General features: G+C 41.8%; 1 protein-coding gene across 1 annotated transcript in view; it reads right to left on the reverse strand.

Annotated features, from left to right (window-relative positions):
• Positions 1–2,638, reverse strand: part of ANO4 (anoctamin 4) — a 396,544-nt gene extending 393,906 nt beyond the window's left edge. The window contains exon 1 of the mRNA XM_045872759.3: positions 2,401–2,638. The gene's annotated coding sequence lies outside the window, so the exon portion shown is untranslated. The remainder of the gene's footprint in view (positions 1–2,400) is intronic.
• Between the last annotated feature and the right edge of the window lie 20,806 nt (positions 2,639–23,444).

Consider the following 23,444-nt stretch of genomic DNA (forward strand, 5'->3'; position numbering starts at 1 on the left):
TATAATAAATAGCCTATACATAATCATAATTGAGACTTACAGAGGCTATGCCAGCATGTTCAATTTTCTATAATAAAATACATGCTTGTTTAATATATCTTTAAATGTTGAGGTTAACTTTGTAAGTATACAAATAAAAATAATAATAAACAGTTGCTTGGAAAAAATCCAGTATTTTTTTGCTAACGGAAAGTTCCCAGGAATGAAGAAAACTATGTGCTTTTAATTTGTTTTTCAAGATCTGCAAGTTAAAAATAGAAACCTCCTCTAGAAATTGGATTGCTTCTGAGTATGGTGCTCTATGGAAAGAAAAAAAGTCAACTCACAGAGAAACGTGATAAAATGTTAACCTGGCAGCTGCCATTTCACACTCCTCTTTGCCAAGAAATGCCAGAACCCTGCAGCTACCCTGGCCAAAGGCAGCACTTCATTTCTTAACTTCAGATTTTATTAAACTTTTAAAGCAAGCAGAGTCGATTTTCATTCATGATAACATCAAAACCCAGGAAATTTCAAAGTTCAACAACCCAGATCGTGATTTTTCTACTCTCAAGTTGATCCTCAATCAGGACAATTAGATAGTTCATTTTTGCCATGGCAGAGCTAACGGTATGCAAATGTCCCTCAAGGCTCAATGGTGGGTAATACCATCTAGCCACTTAACCAAAGACACTTTGGAGGGGTTTCCCAGGGTATGTAGATGAACCTCAGAAACCAGAATCTCAGGAGAGGGCAGCCTGCAGAATACAGACTGCTGAAGCTTGCTTTGTGCCATGGACACAGCATCCCTGGAGGAGTCCAGGAATCTTCATTTTTAACAAATTCAATGGTGATCCTTCACATTTAGTACTGCTTGAGATTGCTTTTGATAATCTGGAACTTCTGCAACATGAGCACCTCACCTCTAGGTGGCAGCATCTGTGAATTGTTCAGTGTCACTGGGAATGGTAAGTGTCAACTTCAAAAGATTTATTTCCAGAAGAGGAATTACACATTGGATTTGTCCAACTAAGCCATTACTCCTAAGTGCTATATCTATAGAAGAAAAATGTGGCAGGATAGATTTTTTTTCGTAATTTAGAGTTCCAACTTAGACTTCAGAAATAAAAACAATTAACTGGTTATCCCTGCATAAAGCTTTCTGTAACTCATTTAAAGTGAAATATAAGTGATAAATTTTAAGGCAATATGTTGTGAGCATATTTCTTGCCCTGACTGTTTCAGTCATGACTCCCAAAGATCACATAGATCAGCGGTTGGCAAACATTTTTTGCAAAGGGCCAGATCGTAAATATTTTAGGTTTTGCAGGCCATACAATCTCTGTCACAATTACTCAATTCTGCCATTGTCACAGGAAAGCAGCCAGAGACAATACCTAAATGAATGAGTGTGGTTATGTCCCAATAAAACTTTATATATGAACAATGAAATTTGAATTTCATATAACTTTCACGTCTCAAAATATTATCATTCTTTTAATTTTTTTCCGACTGTATGGTCTGAATGTTTGTCCCCCCCACCCCCAAATTCATACATTGAGATCCTAATACCTGAAGTGATGGTGTTAGGAGATGGGGCCTTTGAGAGATGTTTAGGTCATGACAGTGGAACCATCGAGAATGAGATTAGCATTCTCATAAAAGAGACCCCCCAGAAGTTCCTTGCCCCTTCCACCATATGAGGATACTGTAAGAAATCTGAGACCTGACAAAGGGCCCTCACCTGACCATGCTGGCACCCTGATCTCAAACCTCTAGCCTCCACAACTGTGAGAAATGAATTTCTGTTCTTTATAAACCACCTGGTCTGGGCATTGTTATAGCAGCTATGACTAAGACGAAATTAGACGTAATGAATGAATGATGACACCAATCATTTTTTAAAAAGCAAAAACCATTCCCAGTTCTTGAGCTGCACAAAAACAGGTGGGCGGCTCAGATTTGGCCCATTGGCAGCAGTCGGCAGACCCCTGACATAGATCCGTTTGGTGGAGCAACATGAATTGGTGGTAACTAAGGGACTCAAAAATGACTTACTGATAACTTTTCTGAATACAAGAGTTTAGCCCAAGAAAGATGCCTTGTCCCTAAACAGAGGATTAAAGAAATTAAACAAACAAAAATTCATATGACAAAACTGGGAATTCTGATTCAGAGTTGATTTCCTGATGACTTTTTACCAAACAGAACTAACACTTAGATCAAATATTTCTAAACACATCTAACTTTCTTTCAAGGTCCAGCCAAGCCATGAAAGGCCAGTGAACACAGGGGAATTATTGGGGTCCACAGCATCATACAAGCAGAAACGCAAATGCAATTTGTTCAGCAGGTAAAGGCATGAAGGAACCCTTAAATACACTGAGTCCTGAATCTCCAACAGGGAGCCAACACCATTACCTGTCGTGTCTTGACTGAGGGTTTCCTGGCTGCTGCTGCTATAAGAAGGCACTGGAGTGATGGACAGTGACGCTGGGCAAGACAAAGGTGCAGCCGGCTCAGTCTTGCGGCTGAGGGATCGGTGGTACACAGGGATGCCCGCATCTTTGGAGACGAAGAGAGGCAGATCTGATGGGAGGGTGGGTCTGCCTTGTGCGTATGGGTTTTTCCAGTGGGTGAGCCCGATTGCAACAGGCCCGGAAACATCATAACCTGGCAAGACAAACACAGTAGGTTAGAAGCGGCAAGCAAAGCCCCTTACCATATCCATTTTCGTATTTCTCAAAAGTCTCAGCTATGAGTCAAATCGAACACCACCTCAGATAAGGGTGCATGTTACTAATACACAGGCAGGCATCAACACACTTCATGGATCGTGTTCACCATTCAACATACATTTAGTAAGCAACTGTACAAAGAGACTGTTACTATTTCAGCTCCATAGATGAGGAAACTGGATCTCAACTTGCTCTGGGTCAAGCAGCCGGTAAGTGCCGAAGGCAGAATTTAAGCCCAGATCTGTCTGACTCCAAAATCTGTGTTCTTTCCCCTAAACCATAACTAACTACAGTACAAAGTGAAGTGAAAGAGATAGTTTAAAGTAGGACAGAAATGCCCCCCCCACCCCACCCAGGATCTCAGGGGAGAAAGCTCTTCCGGGTGGAGGAACAAGGTCATGGAGAAGGTGGTATGAACTTGGCCCTTACAAGCAACCTAGAGGCCAGAGGAAACAGAGGGACAGATCTGTTCTGCAGATATGTTTTATTTGACCCATGCTTTTCTTAATTTGAAGTAAAATTAAAATTAAAATTAACAACAATAAAAACCTAGAGAGTTCTCAAGAGAATCCAGGTTTCTGGCTTCTCTTGAAAAATCTCTTGATCTTCTCCTCAAGATCAAGAGACATTGGACCACATTCCCACATGGCAAGTGTCAGCTGGAGCAACTCCAGCAGCTACTCTCTTCAGGTGGAGTGAGGGAATTCCAGTCTGCCACAGTCCCCACCACTCCTTAACACCCTACTCCCAGCCCATTTCCCTCCTCTGTCTTATATTCCTAACTTCTCCAGGCCTTTATATTTGCAAACTAGATACAGGATTTAGGAATGTAAGTATATTCCGGGGAGGGGGGGGGGACAAGAATGGCAAGGTAAGTTGATACAAGACATTTGAGGTTAGTCTTAAATGTCAATGTAAGAAAACTAAATTTTTTGGCAAGCAAAACAATATTCCTGAAAGTCTGTGAAGTGAGGACTGGCATAGTCAAATTAATGGCAGCTAAAGTAGCCAGAATCTGTCCCTTCTTGCTCTGGTGGTTGTCTCTTCTGAGAGGTCTCCTCTGACACCCCCACCCTTTTTTAACCATTTGAGAAGGAAAGCCCACTACAGAGTGTTGGTGTGTGGGGACTGGAGGTGTTGGAAGAGAAAGTCCAAATTAGGGAGGGCAGGTTGAGGAATCAAGAAAGCCCAGAAGAGGTAACAAGGAAGGACACCTGTGTAGATTCTGCAGCCTGAATGATGGTGTCTGGGGCCGCCCACCCACACTGTGCTGGAAACCACTTGAACAGGGTACGTGTCAAACAATCCCTGCCTACACTTTAACAGCCAAGCATTTTATTCTTCTCAGGCGTGGCTCCTTCATGAACTGAGCCTTCCTCAAGGTTCGAGGGTGTCTTAGTCAACTTTGAAACTCCCTCCCAATGTCTCTCTGTCCAGCTCTTTCCCTCCCTCCTCTTCCACCAGTACTCAGCACAAAGCTAGGCTCGGAGCTGGTACTCAGTGGATACCCACTGTTCACTGAGTTCCTAGATGCTGGTGGCAAGGAGAGGATACAAAAAGCTGTGAAGGAGAGGCTAGGGGAGTATTACTAAGGGACCACATTTAAGTGTTGGCAGCAGGAAAGGAAAAGAAGTCCAGAGAGATACGTGACATTGACTAAAGAAAGTAGCTTGGGGCCCCCAGGTAGCTCTGTCCCTCACTAGCCAGATGTCAGAGAACACTTGTGGCACCAGAATGGTAGATGTCCTCATCCTAACTGTGGCGATCAGGACTGGCCTTGCAAGGGCTGAGGAAGACGGAGTGTGTTTTTAGACATGAGGAGTTTGAGCCTTCATGGAAATATCTATGTGGAAATGTCTGGCAGGTAGCTGAGAGAAAAATGGAAGGATCAGAACTGGGACCAAAGCCATAAATCTAGTAGTTACCCACAAAGAAGTCACGGGTGAGGCCTAGGAACAAACAACCTACTTCATTGTCATAAAATAATAAATCCACTAAAAATTACAATACTGTCTAACACTTACTGCCATTGTGCTAAGGGACCTACCAGCACCACCTCGTTTAAACCTCACAATAATCCTGTCAGGCAGATACTACTCATATTCCCATTTGACAGATAAGGAAACTGAGGCCGACAGACATTATTACTTCCTCAAGGTCAATAGCTCCACAGAAGCAACAGTCAAGGTTTAAGCCTAGGCTCACTGAAGACAACGCAGGTGCTGAGAGAGCAGGTGGCAAGAGGGATTCTGGGCGCTTGAAATGGGGCCTATCCTCCCCCCTCACACACACAAATCACTCAGGTTATTTATTCCTTCCTGAACGACTTTATACAAATCCCAATGGACCAGAATGCTCGAGGAAAGGGAAATGGTGACAAACCTGAGAACGTGCCTACTGGACTGTTTGGACTCTTCTTGGTAAGTCGCCTTCCTAAAAGGTGAGTTCTACTACGTGGAATGTAGTGATGAAGGTGAGGGCTTTGGAGACTCTGAAGATAATCAATGAGCACACAAATTCTCAGTGTTTGGAACTGCAATGGTCCAGAGCTGCCGAGGACTGAAATGAATGCTACAGACCCCAGGCCTGCCCTGATCATATTGGTCGGACTAAACCTCTGATGCAAATTTGTTTATTGTATGATCAACTCTCTCCCACAGCTCACTGGACCACAGCAATGAAATTCCAGAATTCTCCATTTAACTTGATGTTCCTTTATGGTTTTTTTTTTTTAAACTTGAAAATGTATCACCTTCTATTTACACCAGAGAATCCTTTTACAAGAAGAATAAATATGGGACCATGTTTTCCCTTGCCTGTTGCTTCATTCAGAAACTTGCTTAAACCCCTCTTCTCTTTCCACATTCCCAAGCTCCTCTGGAGTCACTATACAGAATAGAGCACAGAGCAAAAGTATTATGTTTAAAAGTCCCAATGAAATCTGGATTCTCCACAATTTCAGATTTTACCGCTTCTTTTATAAAATGATAGCTGACTTATAGTATACAGTTAATTTTGAAAAGACGTCATCCACATAGCTAACAAGCCCTTTTTTTTAGTTTAGAAAATTACCACATCATTTACTCCAGAAATGGAGTTCATTAGCAAATATTTTAATCCATGCTATTGATACAAATTGACTATGATAATATCTGCATGATTCTAATGGAATATAAATGGACCAGCCTAAATTTGCAATGAGGTCAAAGTATTTTGAGAGGATAACCAACCATCCAGGGGAACAGCTGGTGTCCAAATGTCCAAGAGGCAAGTAACAGAAATGTCACAGCAGTAGCCAACCCATCCTCCCTTAACCACCATCCTGTTCTCTGTTGGGGAGTTGGGTAGGAGCAGGGGTCTCAGTTCCCTTGGAGTTCTATGTCAACATATCACCCAAAATCATGAAGAGAGGCATGTAAGGAACACTCAAAACTGTAAGATGTCTTGAGAAAAAATGCTCATTCATTAACTGTGACATGTTTATATCTCATACATAGGTAGAGTGGGAGTTTATGATCAGAAAATATGGACTATCCAAGAGTCTCACGGATAAATAGAAAGATTTCAGGAGTCTTTTTATTCTGTTCCTTAGTTGTTTTTGTTGTCGTTGTTTCTTAGTTGTTTTATTATTGTTGTTTTGTTTAGCAATTCTTCTTTTGGTAGGCATAGGTTCCTATAAGGCACTATTAACAGGAAGTCCACAAGTATGCTATTTTCTTAAATGGAATGGATGAGTAAATATTCCATAAGAGAAGGACTGAAGTACAGGAGACGAAAGAACAAAATGTGCTTTTAAGAAAGAACTGCTGGGTGATCCAGAGATCTGTCCTCCCTCTGGTACTTTGAGTCTAAGGCTGTTAATTATTTTCTACTTTTACTATAAATATTGCCCAAGTGCTTTGAACTAGAAAGACTGTGGGCAGTGAGGGGTGCCTGGGTAGCTCAGTCAGTTAAGCATCTGCCTTTGGCTCAGGTCATGAGCCCAGGGTTCTGGGATCCAGCCCCGTGTGGGGCTCCTTGCTAGGCAGGGAGTTTGCTTCTCCCTCTCCCTGCTTCTCCCTCTCCCTCTGCCTGCCATTTCCCATTTGTGCACGCGCTCTCTTGCTCTCTCTCTCTCTCTGTGTCAAATAAATAAAATCTTTAAAAAAAAACAAAGATTGTGGGCAGTGGACACTGCCTGATGCCTGCACAGAATCCACCCCTCTCCGTCCTCCCAACAGAGTCCTACTTCGGGAATTCAGCAGGCCCCCACTCAGCCAGGGCACTCAAGGCAAGCTGATATTATCCCCTCCTCTGCCCCCCCAACTCTGAGGAGTCCAAAGAGACTCTCATCTCTCCTGCCAATGATTGGGTCAAGGGGGGGTCATGTGACCCAATCCTGCCCAGTGAGATAGGAGCAGTCCCTGAGGGCTTCAGGAGAAAGTTTCAGCTCCTCAAGTGAAAGCCTGAGGAAAGCACCAAAGCTCCTTTCCCTCCGATCATTGTATCTGGATGCAGCTCCTGGAACCATGGCAGCCATGCGGCTGCCACACTAAGAGAAATTCTCCCAGAAGGCAAAGGGGAGAAGGTCTTTCACAACATCATGAGCAGCTTAATCAACCCATCCCAACGACGGACCTGCCTCTGGTCTTCCTGTTAAGTGAAATAAATTTCCTTATGGTTTCAGCCACTTTGAGTCAGGGAACTGAAGTGACATTAAAGAGCCTTTCAGTTATGCCATCATCTTCTGAGAAAACAGTCTGTCGTATCCACCTCCCCTTCAGAGGCGACTGCATAGTAAGGACCTGCTGTTATTAGTTTCCCAGGGTGGCTCATGAAGTACCACAAACAAGGTGGCTTGAAAAAAACAAATTTATTCTCTCACAACTTTGGAGCTAGAAGCCTGAAAAGATGTCAACAGGGCAGTGCTCTCTCTGAAGTCTCTAGGGGAGAACCTGTTCCATGCCTTTCTCTTAGCTTCTGATGCTGTTGGCAATCCTTGGTGTTCCTTGACTTACACACATAACCCTCTAATCTCTGCCTCCACCATCACATAATGCTTCCCTGTGGGTGCCTCTTCTCCCCTACTTGTGAGGACACCAGTCATTTTGGATTAGAAGACCACCCTAATGGAGTCTTTTCTTAACTTGATTATATCTGCAAAGATCCCTTTTCCAAATAAGACCACATCCAGAGGTTAGGACTTCAACATCTCTTTTCAGGGGACACAATTCAACCCATAACACCCTGACATAGTGGCTGAAGCTGACTAGACTAGGTGCAAAGTGACGTAATAAGAAATATTTATTTGGTCATTGAGATGACCAAAATATATTTTCCAGATGTATTTGGTCTTCATCCACAGTTGCTGAAAATGCTTCAGAGCCATGAAACTGACATGGGTGTCTTGTTACTAATGAAGGTGACTTTGGTGTCAGAATTGAATTGAAATCTCAGACACCAGTAGGGTGTCTGAAAATTGCTTGGTACTGGGGGGCCGAGGAGAACCTCCACACACATTGGACTTGGGTCTAGGAACCCAAAAAGACCAAGAAAGGGTACTAGGCCCGTGGCAAATAGCAAGAGTGTCATCCAATGGGACTAAATTACCTGGGTTGAAATCCCATCTGTTACTAACCATGTAATTTCAGTCACTTTTTAACCTCTCTAGAATTTAGTTTCCTCATCTGAAAAAATGGGGAAAATAACAGTACCTAACTTGTAGATTTTTATGAAGATTAAATGAGGAAATACAGAAAAAGTACCTAGAACAGTGCTTGGCACCGAGAAAGGTCCCATTGTGCTCCTCACTATTTATCCCTCCACTTTCACTGACAAATGTCTTAAAAGATAAGTCTCTATTCATAGCTCTTCACTCCTTACTCCAAGCTTTGCAACCTGGCTTCCCTCCCACCACCTACTGCCATGTCTCTTGGGGATGTCACCAGGGCAGCCCTTGAACTCTAACCTCCTCTGGGCTTTCCAAAAACTGTGTTCATTTGGTCTTCCTACCTCTGTCATTATTTCTACCAATTATGCTTCCCCTAAAGACTGGCTGTTGGCCCTCTACTCACTCCATGTACCGACTCTTATGATCTCCTCCTCTTGCAAAGATTCGACCAACTTCTCTGTGCAGAGAATACCAATATCTTCATCTCCTGCCCATTCTCTCCTGTGGGTCATTCTGAGGTGGGAGTCTCACAGGCCCCTCAAGCCCGGCATATCTAACCTGTAGCCATCAAGTCTTCTTCCTGACTGCTGTATTTCTAGAGATGGCTCAGACTCCCTGTAACCCTGACTGAAAGTCTCAAGGCAAACCTGTCTCTCCCTCTATCCAATGACTAGTCCTGCCAGCTCTCCTACTCTGTCCTTCCAGAACTGCTCTTTATTCCACCTCCCAAGTTCATTACTGTCACATATCAAGAATAAAGTCATAGCCACTTACCTGTTATAACACCAGAACCCCCTCCCCATGAAATCCATCTCGTTCACCACCGGAATCCGTTCTTTCATCCATGCATTCATCTTGTCACCCTCCTCCTCTGAACCTCCCACTACTTAACAAATGTCTTTAGGAATGTCATTGTAGGTTATTTAGTGCTTTCAAACCAGGGTCCATGAACTCTCCACAAGAATTTTTTAATTGTTTTTATTTTTCATTTTAAAGTTAATTTAATCATTTAAAAATTAATAGATGTATATTGTGGACCAAGTTCTACCACTTAACTTTAGGGTCTAGATTTGCTTTTGTATTTCCATCAAGTTAGCACCCATTGGTACACTCAATGAGAAAAGGAGAGAGACGGATATGTCAAGGTGCATTCATACCAAAGGAAGATCCAATAACCCCACCAGCTTTAGCAGAGGTTTCATAGTGGGTTGAACAGAGAAAGCTGGTGGCAGAGCAGAGTTATCAGGAATACCTAGCAGTAAAGCTGTCCTGAACTCAAAGATCCCACCCTGCTGCAGTCAGTACCACATTGCATTACAAGAAGTAATGTACTTCAGCAAGATAACAATGTCTATCATATTAAATTAATGTGATAGATTTGTTATTTTTTGCTTGACAGTGTTTTAAGTTTTATTCGTAAATTCAAGTTGATTTGTATGGCTATTTGTATGGTTATAAGGTGCCTATGCTTAGTTTTATGTTTAAACACACTTAAGTATCATTATAATAAAAATAATTTAAATCAGGGGCACCTGGGTGGCTCAGTTGCTAAGCGTCTGCCTTCTGCTCAGGTCATGATCCCGGGGTCCTGGGATCGAGCCCCATATCGGGCTCCCTACTCCGCAGGAAGCCTGCTTCTCCCTCTCCCACTCCCCCTGCTTGTGTTCCCTCTCTCGCTGTGTCTCTCTCTGTCAAATAAATAGATAAAATCTTTAAAAAAATAATTTAAATCAAATTTAGAGGTTCATAACTATTATTTCTTTTTATAGGTGTCCACATTACTGAGGTTTGAGAAACCATTAAGAGCACGAACTTTAGTGTCAAGCAAACCTGGATTGAAATAATGGATACATTCATTAATCATTGGCTAGGTGGAAAAGATCAGATTTCCTCATCTGTGAGACGGAGAAGTAATAGTACCCTCCTCATATAGTCCTGATTAAGCAAAATAATGTATGTTAATGGCCAAGAGCAGCAATAGATGAATATAAATCTTAGAAAGGAAGTCAATTTTAATATTAAGGTAATATTAATATATACAGGTGATACACAAATTAAAAAGTTAGGGCACCTGGGTGGCTCAGTTGGTTAAGCAACTGCCTTCGGCTCAGGTCACGATCCTGGAGTCCCGGGATCGAGTCCCGCATCGGGCTCCCTGCTCAGCAGGGGGTCTGCTTCTCCCTCTGACCCTCCCCCCTCTCATGCTCTCTCTATCTCATTCTCTCTCTCAAATAAATAAATAAAATCTTTTAAAAAAATTTAAAAAGTTAAAGCAAATGATGAAATGTTGGGAAAACGTGGAGTTTTTTGGTTTTGGGGTTTTTTTTTCAGCTCTCTGGACCACATTTCCTCCAACAATATCTATGCAAAAGCAGTAAGAATCCACAAGAGGGTGCTCCAGCAAGGTGAGTCCATGAGCATTTGCTCTGATTCTGAAAATAGAGGCTCCTGCTGTTACATTTTCTACTCACTACTTCCTCAGCACCCCCACCCCAGGTGTTTCCAAGCAATAATAATTTTAATAAAACAAAATGTCAACATTGCTCACCTATGGTGATCTGGCTGACACAACTGTAGTAGCTGCCTGTCGTGGCAGAGGAAAGGTTATAACTCCCACTGCTCACGTCTCTGTCTGCTAAGAAAATAAAAGAGAAGGTTGATTATATCCTGGTAGACACCATGAACACAGTTAAATATACGACTGCTGGTAGATTAACCGGGCAGTCTCCTGCTCCTTCATTGGTTCATTCATTGATGATTAGCTAGTGCTCAGTGCCAAGCACCTGGAACATTCAGCAAACAACCTAGACTGTCCCACACAGGCAATTTCAGTTCGGTGCCACTGTTATTAAACTGGGGGTGATAAAGCATGTTGGCAGACGTGCAGGGACAGGTGAGAGAACACTTGATCTAGAGAGGGTAGCAGGTAAGACTTCGGAGAGGAAGTGACATCTAAACTAAAACCTAGGGACGCCTGGGTGGCTCAGTCAGTTAAGCTCAGTCGGTTATCCGTCTGCCTTCGGCTCAGGTCATGATCCCAGGGTCCAGGGATCAGTCCTTGCTCAGCGAGGAGCCTACTTTTCCCTCTGCCTGCCACTTCCCCTGCTCGTGTGCTCTCTCGCTCTCGCTCTCTATCTCTGGCAAATAAATAAATAAAATCTTTAAAAAATAATAAAATAAAATCTAAAGGTGAATAACACCTGACTAGGCCAAAGGGGGAAGAACTGAGGGAAAGATCCAGACTGAGAAGCTTCATCGTGGGTGGAGGCTCAGAGGCCACAGGCAGCCTCCTGAGTCGGTAGCTGAGCGCAGGAAGAGGAGAGGTAAACAGCAGCTAGATTATGACAGGTCTTATAAACCACATTAACAAGTTTGGCTCTTGCCTAGAGAGCCGGATCCCATTTTCACTTTGGAAAGATCACTTTGAGGCCATGTGGAGAACAGACTGGAAGAAGCAAGATGAGAGGCAGAGAGACTCCTTGCTGGGACCGCTGCAATAATCCTGACTGGAAGTGAGGGTGGCCGAGCCAAGGGAGAAGTGCCAGTGGGGATGACAGAAGTGGATGCAGTTCCCTTTGGGGCTAAAAGTACAACATGCCGCTCTGAATTCCTCACAACTGTGAACAGAAAATGTTCTAGGCACTAGGGGCAGAAGAAAACCAAATGCTCCACCGACATAGCATCTTAGGATTTTCATCCACATCGCATCATGCATGAGGTAGGACAGGGCGGGCATCACCACCCCCCCCCCCCACCCAAGCCCAGTCTCTGATGGGAAGGCTGAGAAGGCTCTGGGCACCAGGGCCACAGCACAGCATGCAGCAGAACAGAGCCCACACTGAGACCAGAACTACTCCAAACTGTTTAGGAAACACAGCAGGGCACAAATACGTGATTTTAAAACATCAGAGTAAATCTGTATTTTCTAATATAAAACTCTTCAGATTAGACACAAAGAGTCATTATGATAATGGTTACCACACTGACCTAAAGGAACTATTTGGGTATTATGTTATGTAATATCAGGAAAACTTCGAAACTCTGATCTATAAATGGTGAAAATTATAGGTCTGAGGGAAAGAAATAATTAAGAATAAGTCAACTGCACTCAGAGAAGGGTTTATGGAAACATTCTGAGAGTCAGATTCTAATGAGACCACGATGCGGACTGGTAGAGAAGATGGTATGGTACGTGAATGCTCTTAGGAGGAAAGAACAGCGGGTACGTGGACAGAAGGAAGGAAGTGAGAGGCATCTGCAGGGGCATCCCTATATGCCTGTGGTTTGAAAGCAGTCGGGAAATATTAACAAAAGCAGATGGTGAGCCAGAGGGCAGAGAAATGGTAGTGGCCTTCAGAAGCCACATCAAGGCCACGGCAGGTCCACAAACAGGAAGGTAAAATGCTAGAAAATGTTTTAAACTATTTTGAATGTGGGAAACATAATTTCAGCAAGAGCACGTGGCCAACTCCTCTTCTAGGAAACATTCCCAAGCCACCCGCACTCTCTAGGGTGCGTTCAGAGCATCAGACACGCCCCCACCAGCACTGCGCAGGACAGACTGCACTGGTTCACACAGATATAAACCGTGGGCTTGTCAAGGACATACCCATGTGCTACTCAATTTGTAATTTCCAGAATTTAGTGCTCTGTCATCCGATGTATCTTCAGTACACGTTCACTGGTTGAAAGAAAGAAAAAAGGATGCATGAAATTAAAAAAAAAAAAAAAATAGACAAATGGCCATTTCCCTTTTCTGTTAGTGTAACTTCATTAGAGGTGGCTGGGATCAAAGAAGAACGCTGAGCTGGGAATCCACAGGTCTGGGTTTTAAGCCTAGTTCTGCTGCACATAAACTCTTAAAACTTAGTCAAGCTGTTGGCTGTTTCTATCTAAAAATGGTGACAATAATGCTTATCCTACTTCTTTTAGGCGGGGGGGGAGGGGGGTTGATAAGATATGGTTAATAAAAATAAACAGGCTACACAAATGCATAGTTAGCAAATAATTCAGAACACATTTGTGGAATCAGCTGAATCAACAAAATCCGGACCTAAAACATATCTAACTGCTCTAAAGTTGTCATTCCTAATTCTTTGTAAACCCTTTGCTAATGATCTGTCCTTAAAAGATTTTCGGAAGGGATGAGAACTGCAAGGGGTAAGGTCAACGGCACCAAAGGTGATATATAAATAAATACACAGAGAAATTCACAAGCCCAGAAGTGCCTACGCATGGGAAGGAGAGAAAAGAAATGAAGGAGAAAAGCATACTTAGAAATCAGCAATCAACAAAGAAGCAGGATGCTTGAATAAGGAATGAAAGCTTGGGAAGAGGCCATAAATAAAACTTAATGGTAAAGCTACTTACATTTGAATAAAACCTGAATGATAAAACGAGGGCATAATTTTGGTGGCAATATTCTGAAAAGACTCAAAGGGCAAAAGTATAAAGCCCTGTGGCAGTTATAGCACAAGTTATGGCATTCTATGTAAAAGAAGGTGCTTCCCCTGTGTAGGAATTAAAATAAAAATGCTAGATTTTGGAGGGGGGGGCCTAAATATCCATTTAATCCTTTAGGGACCAACTGCACTTAAAGAAAAAAAGTCAGGTAGCTAGTGAGAAAATTCGAGACTCTGAATGAGATTAATAAACTTCGTGAGTTCTGGAGTCAATATCTAAATGAGACACCTGGTTCCAACCCTTGGGCACATTATTTCATCTCTGTGTAGCTCTGTTTCCTCATACATAATGATGAGAATAATAAAGGCACTCACCATGTAAGGCGGCACACAGAGAGTGTTCATTAGTGTTAGCTATGATTTATTTTATATTTCAAAACAACAAGGATATCCATAAAATAGAATGCCATAGAGCAAAGGAAATAAATGAAGTAAAGCTACACAAAATATCATGGGTAGATCTCACGAACACTGTTGAATGAAAGAACCAACCCCCAAACAACACATGATCCTACTGATGAAAATTCCAACAACAAAACTAAACCATACTGTTTAGGGATGGACGCACACATGGATGGTAATACTGTAAAGAAAAATAACAAAGTAATTAGCACAAACGTCAGCATGGTGGTTCTTTTTGGTGGACAAGAAGCAACTTTGATTTGGGAGGGGGTACTAGTACAGGGATGGGTTCTGCAGTACTGGAAATGTTCTAGTTTTTGACTTAGGTAGTAGTCACACGGTATTCATTCTGTATTTGTTAAACTATAAATTTCTCTCCCCCCCCCATCTTTATATATGCTATAACTCATAGTAATTTTTTTTTAAAGATTTTATTTATTTATTTGACAGAGAGAGACACAGCGAGAGCAGGAACACAAGCAGGGGGAGTGGGAGAGGGAGAAGCAGGCTTCCCATGGAGCAGGGAGCCCAACGCGGGGCTCGATCCCAGGACTCTGGGATCATGACCTGAGCCGAAGGCAGTCGCTTAACGACCGAGCCACCCAGGCGCCCCACAGTAATTTTTTTTAAGAAATAAAGAGGGGCAGAAGTCATGACAGGGCAAACCAGGAATGAAAATTCTGAAAAAACATCTAAGAAAAGGCGATGGTGGGACGCCTGGGTGGCTCAGTCGGTTAAGTTTCTGCCTTCAGCTGGGGTTAGGATCCCAGGGTCCTGGGATGGAGTCCCATCTCGTTGCAGGCTCCCAGCTCAGCCGGGAGCCTGCTTTTCCCCCTGCCTTTTGCTCTCCTTGCTTGTGGTCTCTCGCACTCTCTCTCTGACAAATAAATAAATAAAATCTTAAAAAAAAAAAACAAGAGAGAGAGAGAGAAAAAGGAGATGGTGGTGGAATCAGACAATACTAGTTATTGACTGCTTGCTCTTTATCAGGCACTACACTAAACATTGATTATTTCATTTACATCCTTATTTCATTTAAGCTTCAAAACAACTCTTAAGGCAGGTATGATTATCCCACTACACAGATGAGGAACTAGAAGCTCACAGAATTAGGGAATGTGCACAGACTCATACTTCTGAGAAGTCATGAAGCTAGAATTAAAACCCAGGTTTGTCCTACATTAGACAAATATTTGAGAACAGAGGGTTAGACAGAAGGAGGATTAATATCACAAGCTGGGTTAGGTGGATTCCTCTGGTATATGGTGCTAAATCTCTGAAAGTCATTTATCTGATGTGCTAAGCAGTGAGGGTCTACAGGGAACAAGGTGGACATCATCCTATGTACTTCTCTTAATAGGAATGTTGTGACAAAATTAACACTTTTTTTGGTCTCAAATTACTTTGGGTATACTCATTAACAGAATGCTCTTATAACAAAAGAAAACCTCACCCATTTCAACACTCAACTCTATCTTACTTTCATCTTAACCACAGGTGGTGGGGGGGAGAAAGAAAGTACTACACCTATTTATGTCTTTCCACTGACTGGAGAATTCTAGGAAATATGTAAGCAAACCTAAGCAAAAATTTTCAATGTAAAAATGATCATTATAACGCCTAATTTGGGAGATTTGAAAACAAAGAATAGAACTAAAATACTAAATAATAATAGTACATGAGCCAGGAGTTGGGTACTCAAAGTCAAAGGACTATTCAGGGGAGAGGTCAACATATTAAATTTGGAGTTAGTTAAACAAAGTGTAATGAATAAGTATAAGATTTGTTAGGCATGATTTAAGTGAAAGTAGAAGAATAATTATTTAAAACAACAGAAATTGACTGTATTTCCAAACCAGTTTATTGTGTTAGAGGGAGAAACAGATAGATGGTGGGGAAGAATGAGAGAGGGGACTTAACAATAAAAGTTTTTTTAAAAAGGTTAACTTAGAAAAAGGAAATAAATTGGAATAAAGCACAGGAATAAAAAACAAGACAAAGAAAATACAAAGTAAAATGGTATAATTCAGTTCAAATATATTAGTAATCACAATACATGTAAATGGTCCAAATCTGCAATTTAATAGATCGTGAGAAAGGTTTCTTAAAAAGAAATCAAATGCTATTTATAAAAGAAATGCCTAAATCATAAGGACACAGAAATGTTAAAAGTAAAAGATATAAAAAAAATAGCAAGCAAATACTAACCAAAATAAAGCTAGAGTAGCTATGTTATTTTTAGATAAAGAAGGCTTTAAGACAAAAAGCATTGTTAAGGATACAAAGGGTCAATAAATAATGATAAAAGGTTCAAGGCTCAATGCTTCAGGAAGATATAAAAAAATTACATCTGTGTGCCCAAAATAAAATAACCTCAAAATACATGAAGCAAAAATTAATAGAACTGCAGGGAGAAACTGACAAATCCACCATCGTAGGGAGAGATTTCAGCACACAATAACTGGTTGAGCAAGCAAAAATTTAGTAAAAATAAGGAAAATTTTAAGATTACACATCACTTGAGCATTGTATTAAAATGAAGATCTTAAAAAAAAATAAAGATCTTGATTTAGTAGGTCTGGGGTGGGCCTTTAATTCAGCATTTCTTTTCTTTTTCTTCTTTCAAGTTTTACTGAGATAGAACTGACGACTGCATTTGAATAGACTTTCAGCTGGTGCCAATGTTGCTGGTAGAGGGACTCCAGACTGAGGCAAAGCCCACCCCTGGAATCCACAAAGCCTGGAGAAACATCTCACCAACAACAAAAGGAAGGGGATTTTTTAAAAAGGAAAGAAAATGTTTTCATTAAACCCTTAAAATCATATCATAAATCTGCTTATACACACGAACAGATGAAACAAGAATTCATCAAAAAGACAAATGATGAGGGGCGCCTGAGTGGCTCAGTTGGTTAAGCAACTGCCTTCGGCTCAGGTCATGATCCTGGAGTCCCTGGATCAAGTCCCGCATCGGGCTCCCTGCTCGACAGGGAGTCTGCTTCTCCTTCTGACCCTCCCCCCTCTCATGTGCTCTCTCTCATTCTCTCTCTCTCAAATAAATAAATAAAATCTTTAAAAAAAAAAAAGACAAATGATGCATAAGTACTGACTCCACAAAAACAAACATCATACAATTCCTTTCATAACTATCCACACTAGTGCACTGGAAATATTTAATTTACAAAATACATAGTCATTGTGTAGTGTGAGCTGCCTACTACATCTGATTTTTTTAAAAATCACTTTAGGGGGCGCCTGGGTGGCTCAGTTGGTTAAGCAACTGCCTTCAGCTCAGGTCATGATCCTGGAGTCCCGGGATCGAGTCCCACATTGGGCTCCCTGCTCAGTGGGGGGTCTGCCTCTCCCTCTGATCCTCTTCCCTCTCGTGCTCTCTTTCTCTCATTCTCTCTCTCTCAAATAAATAAATAAAATCTTTAAAAAAAATCACTTTAAATTGTTTATAAAAGGTTCTAGAGAACCTACTAGTAGTATATATACTTTCATATATATTTCTATATATAATTTTTATATTATATATATAATGATATCTGTTTATGTACATATGCATATATCTATTCCTCAGAAATACTGTTGTGATTTATTCCATATTTGCTGTATATTTTACAGGCTTACAGAAAAGTTAATATTTAAGACCCACCCTTTCCTCCTAGCCATATAACCTGTATATCATCAGCTAACCTCCCTGGGCTTCAACTTCATCCTTTGTATTGTGACTGAAATTCACTCATTCAAAAAGTGTTGACTGCCCACCACATACAGTAGACACAGGCTGGCCCCTGGTAAGAATTGATGTCTTGGGAGGTCTCAATAAGGTGCTGATGAATCAATCAAAGTGCAGAAAGTGTGCTTCCACTCAACACAGTATTTCCTATAATCCTATACCAGATTCTATACCAGATCTCTTTATTACTACAATAAAAACAACACATCATAGTGCTGTATACTAAATTGCTATAGGGCTTTCTGGGTTTCATAAAACGTTTGCATTTGCTCTTTCACGTGATGTTTGCAAAAGCACTAGGAGACAAGCAGGGCAGGCACTACTCGTAACCATATTAGTAGTAGCAGCCTCTGCATCCCCCATGGGACCTGAGCTAGACCCAAAGTCCTGGAGGGCAAGGCCATCCTTCATCTTGTGCCATAGTGCCTGGCTCTGCCTAATGCATAGAAGGCACAAGGAATGTCTGCCAAAGCCTCTAGTGAGCTTTCAAATACTTTAATCACCATTCCTGAATTTTAAACACAATGCCTGACACTCATTATCTCAGCTTCCCTTTGATTCTGCTCTCACAGTCTCCACAGTGACAAAAGCCCTTTCATGAAGCCTAATTGGAGAGAAGCCTTTCCTTTCTTTTCTTTCCCTCTTTACCTATTTGATTCAGTGCTGAAAATCCTATATTCTATTGTCATTTTTTTCCAGAAGGTAAAGATCCATTTCCTATTAGTACAATGTAAGATTCATGAAAACAGGTATTTGTTTTTTGTTTACCTCCAGAACCTACAACAGTGCCTGACACAGTGAGAATTCACAAAACATATGTTTAATTGTCTGTTCTAGAAACTTAGAAGCTGTGAACTGCTTGTCTAGGACTATGTTCTAACAGAAAACCCTACATGGCTATTACAAAGAACAAAATGGGTTTTTTTTTTTAAGATTTTATTTATTTATTTATTTAACACAGAGAGAGAGAGAGAGAGAGAGAGAGAGAGAGAGAGCAGGAACACAAGCAGGGGGAGTGGGAGAGGAAGAAGCAGGCTTCCCGCAGAGCAGGAAGCCCGATGCAGGCTCCATCCCAGGACCCTGGGATCATGACCTGAGCCGAAGGCAGACGCTTAACGACTGAGCCACCCAGGTGCCCAAAGAACATAATGTTTTAAAGGAAAAGATTAAAATGCTTCTTCACAGCATCAAAATAAAATTTTAATTTAACCTTACCCCAGAAAGAGACTTTAAAAATGTGGAGGCTGTAGGTCAAAGAATAATGTGTACATGCTTTGCTGCAGCTTCTTAATCAAAAGGATCCTAATCAGTGTTGACCATGAATGTCTGGATTGCATAATAACAAGCATGCCGGGTGGCGGAAGGCAAAAACAAGAGAAGTCATCAAATACCTCCTTGAATTTATTTTGTAAATAAAGCATGAGTTCCAGTTGGTTAGCATGCCCCTGATTGTACTGCATGATGTGGATGCTTTTGGTCTTTTGCTTGTTCCTCTTTTCTGAAGGGTAAAAGTCATTCCGCTTGTTATTTGCAGTAGGGAAATGAGGTTTTAAGAACTTGTACGCAGTGTACTGCCCCCTGACATAGTCCATTCAGTCAGTCAGACAGCCAAAGACTGATCACTTATTATGTGTCAGGCACTGTGCAGGGCACCAGGAATACAAAGATACAAGATATGGTCCTTGTCCTTTGGGATTTTACAACCCACAGAGGGGAATATTCACAGTACAGAATGAAGAGGTGGGTGAGAGAAGACCTACCCTGAGACATCCCAGGTCAGGGGGAAGGGGAGTCAAGTGAGCCTTGTAAAGGTGGAGGGGGCTGTTTTTCAGAGCATGGGCCAAGGTCCAGACACCTGAGAAAGCCTGATGTAATCAGTCATGCTGAACCACCATGTCCCTAAAAAGTGGGATGCTGGGACCTCAAGAGAAAAGGGTGGTCAGCTCCTTAAGGACCTTCTTTGCCAAATGAGGGAAGTTAAACTTTGACTTGCAAGCAGAGGGGCGCCACTGAAGTGTTGTTACAGGCAGGAGAATACAGGATGAGATTTGCAGCTGGGGCCAGAAGACACCAGGACTAGAGGCAGAGAAACCAGCTGGGCGGCTGCTACTGCAGTCAGAATGAGCAATGATGGTGGCCTCAGCTAACGTAAGAGCAGTGGGCAGAGAGAGGAGAAAATAGAGTAGAAAGATTTTAAGGAAAAGAATCAACAGGACTTGGTGATTGAGAGTATATTGGCTGGAAGAGCCATTGACAGTAACAGCTGATGCTTCCTGAGTACTCACTATGTACCACACATGTGCACCTACAGTACTATTACTGCCGTGACCCCATTTTACAGATAAGAACACTGAGACACAGGAGGTGAATCCCTTTGTCCAAGGTATTATGGTTAGCATGTTCCAGAGAGGACTCAAAGAGGACTCCGAGGATTCTGGCCTAGGTGCCTAGAGAGAGCACAATGGCCCCGGCCAACCTCTCCAGGTTGTCACGCTCTACCAACATGTGCTCCTGGCAGCTGGCTTTGTGGCCCCTACCATCTCTTCCCTTTACCTTTGTTCATGCTGCTCTCCCTCCCTGGAATGCCCTCCTTCTCCCAATTAGCCTTTTAGCATCGCCTCCTCCAGGGAACTGTTGCTGACCTATCCCTCACTCCTCCCAGTCCCCACCCCCCGTCCCCAGCACTGCACTGTAATTTTCAGTGTAGAAGTCTGTCTCCTCCAGCTGATCCTGCCATCTGTGAGAGAAAGAATGAGATCTCACTCATTCAGGCGCTCCTACGTCCGGGCGAGAGCCTGGCACATAGTTTGAGCTCAGCAGCTGGAGAGCTGGAGTTATTCAATGGGAGGGGAATTCTGTATTGGATACACTGAGCTGCACTGAGATGCTAGAGAGGCACACATATAGAGAAGGCTAGCCCACAGCTAGGTATACAAACATAGCACACACAAGAAAGAAGTTCTGAGTTGGTGATTTCCAATGGGGAATCACCCGAAAAAAGACAAAGTCAGAGGAAGGGAAATTATGTCCTAGGCTCTCACCCCTTCTCTGCCTCATTTCATGCTCATGTTGCATGATTAGGCTTGGCTCTTACTATACCCCTTTCCCATACCCTCTTCTAATCACAAATGCTGAACTTCTGGTCACCCATGGTCTTTAAGCTTCGCTCACGCCATGCCTTCTGCCTGGAATTACCCACATACACATTTGCTCGTTTTCTTCCTCTTCCTAACTACCCTCAGCCCAAGGCTCCAGAGCCAAACTCTATAAATCTGCATTTGGGCTCCGCATTTATTATGTGAGGTTAAGTAAGTTCCTCAACCTATCCATGCCTCAATTTCTTCAAAATGAAAACCAGGCTAACACTGGACCAATTTCTTAAAGGTTTTTGTGAGATTTAACTAAGGCAATTCATATAAAGTACCATTATTAATTGTTTATGTCCCAGCATGCCCCACACTTCTACTTTAAAACGCAGAAAACTTTGTCACCCCAATTTAAAGGCCTCCCAATAAGGGACTGACCCTGCATTTAGGGTTATTGTCCAGCATTTGGGAGGTGTCTAATTAATGTCCTCCAAATGGTTAAGAGTGAGATTATAAAGTCATGGACAGAACCCAGGCAAACACCAACATAAACAGAGGGACTCCACAAAGAAGCAACTTAAGAGGTAGGAGGAAAATGAGGGGAGAATAGTTATAAGAACAGTACTGGCTCTGACTACATTTCCTTCTTGTCTTCTACTTGCTCTCTCTGCTCAAGCCACGCTGACCTTCCAGCTAGCTCTGAACATGACAATCTCATTCCTACCCCAGGGCTTTTGGTCTTTCTGTTCCCTTTGCCAGGAATGGTCTTTCCCCACATAATGGAATGGTTCATTCCTTTCCTTCATTTAGGTGTCTGTTCAAATATCTCCTCAGAGACACTTTCCCTAAAATAGCCCCCACTGTGCTCTGTAAGCTCCTCAAGCCTCTTATTAAGCCTCTTCAGATCCAAAGCTGACAGGTCCAACCACAAGTCATTTTCTAGTTCAGACTAGAACACAGCCCCTCTGCCTCCTTTTGCATGGCCAAGAACAAATCAAGTCCCAGTCATTTCTCTCTAAAGGAGACTTGTCACCCATCCTTCATCTCATGCACATGGTTATATAATAAGCTAAAAGTGGTTAAGAATCTAAACCATTTAAAGGACAAGGAAAGAAAAATCAGTGGTGAGTACAAAAGGTCGAGGCATTAAAAATCCAGAATTTTTATAAAACTGCATCATTCACTGAACATATATTTGTTAGAGTGCATATTACAATTACTAATTACCTGAATCTCATTTCGCATTTCTAGAAGATATGAGTCTAGATGGCTGTCTGAAAGTAAAAATTCATGCTAAAATACAGAAAGAACAAGTTCCAATATAGGATCAAAAATGCATATTTAGATGGGAAGCTAATGAGGTTTACTGGAGGCTGCTGCTAATGAAATGCATACATAAGCCAAATTTCTCTCTCAGGGACCTAAAACACACGGTCTACAGTATAACTGTTCATTCTCTTGGCAGCCCCTGTGCTAAAGATAGGACTACGGCATTTTATTAAATCAGTCAAATGAATATAAAAATTGAACCCTACAAATTCCGGGCAAGAAACTTAGATCATTCCCCATCATGATAGCTAAACCCAAATCCAACAGAACTGAAAGGGAACATTTTTTAAAGCAGTTCAGTTGTCAGAGATGATTTGTAGAAGGTTCCAGAGCCTGACCAAGCTCTCATCAGATAATGATCTGAACAACATTCAGCGGGTGAGGAATATGTTGAATGTGTTCAAATCTGCTTTTCCTTAACTCATTCACTAGGATGGAAACCCTGATGGACTAACTTATCTTGTCATGTCTTGGGTCACTTCGCTAAGGACCAAAGAATTAATGGGCACTCTGTGGCCAAATGTATTCACCACTCGAGGGATGAGGAAGGAAGAAGAGTGTTAAGAATATATTTAAAATAGTGCAAAGTCTAATTGATATATTTATTTAAATCTGTTTTAGTTCCCTTTAAGGTCTTAAAGAGAAACCTGTGTAATTGTAAGTTGCCAAAAAAAAAAAAAAATGATCTGCCACCCCTTTAATTACTGAAATACACTTGTTTTTCAAAAACAATTTCACTTCTTCTGACTTCATTTTCTCTACCTGGGTGCCCGATTAAGCTTTTAAAAGTTTCTAGAAATTTAAAGAACTGATTATTACTATCACTGACCGTATCAACAGGGCAGCATGTGAAATCTAACACCATGGATCCCTCTGATAGAAAAAGGTATAAAAATAGGTATCTGCCAATGAATATACCTAAAGGACCATCAGAATGCTGGACTATCCCCAGATGGTAACCCAAGAATGACAATGTTTTGTGTTAAATGTGCAGCAGGAGTAAGAACAATTCACAGCCCAGCAGAAGATGCACTAACTTTAAAAAAAAAAAAAATT

Source organism: Mirounga angustirostris, unplaced genomic scaffold (assembly GCF_029215605.1).
Source record: "Mirounga angustirostris isolate CCGP_5_RB_7025 unplaced genomic scaffold, mMirAng1.0.hap1 SCAF_5, whole genome shotgun sequence".
NCBI classification, from domain to species: domain Eukaryota; kingdom Metazoa; phylum Chordata; class Mammalia; order Carnivora; family Phocidae; genus Mirounga; species Mirounga angustirostris.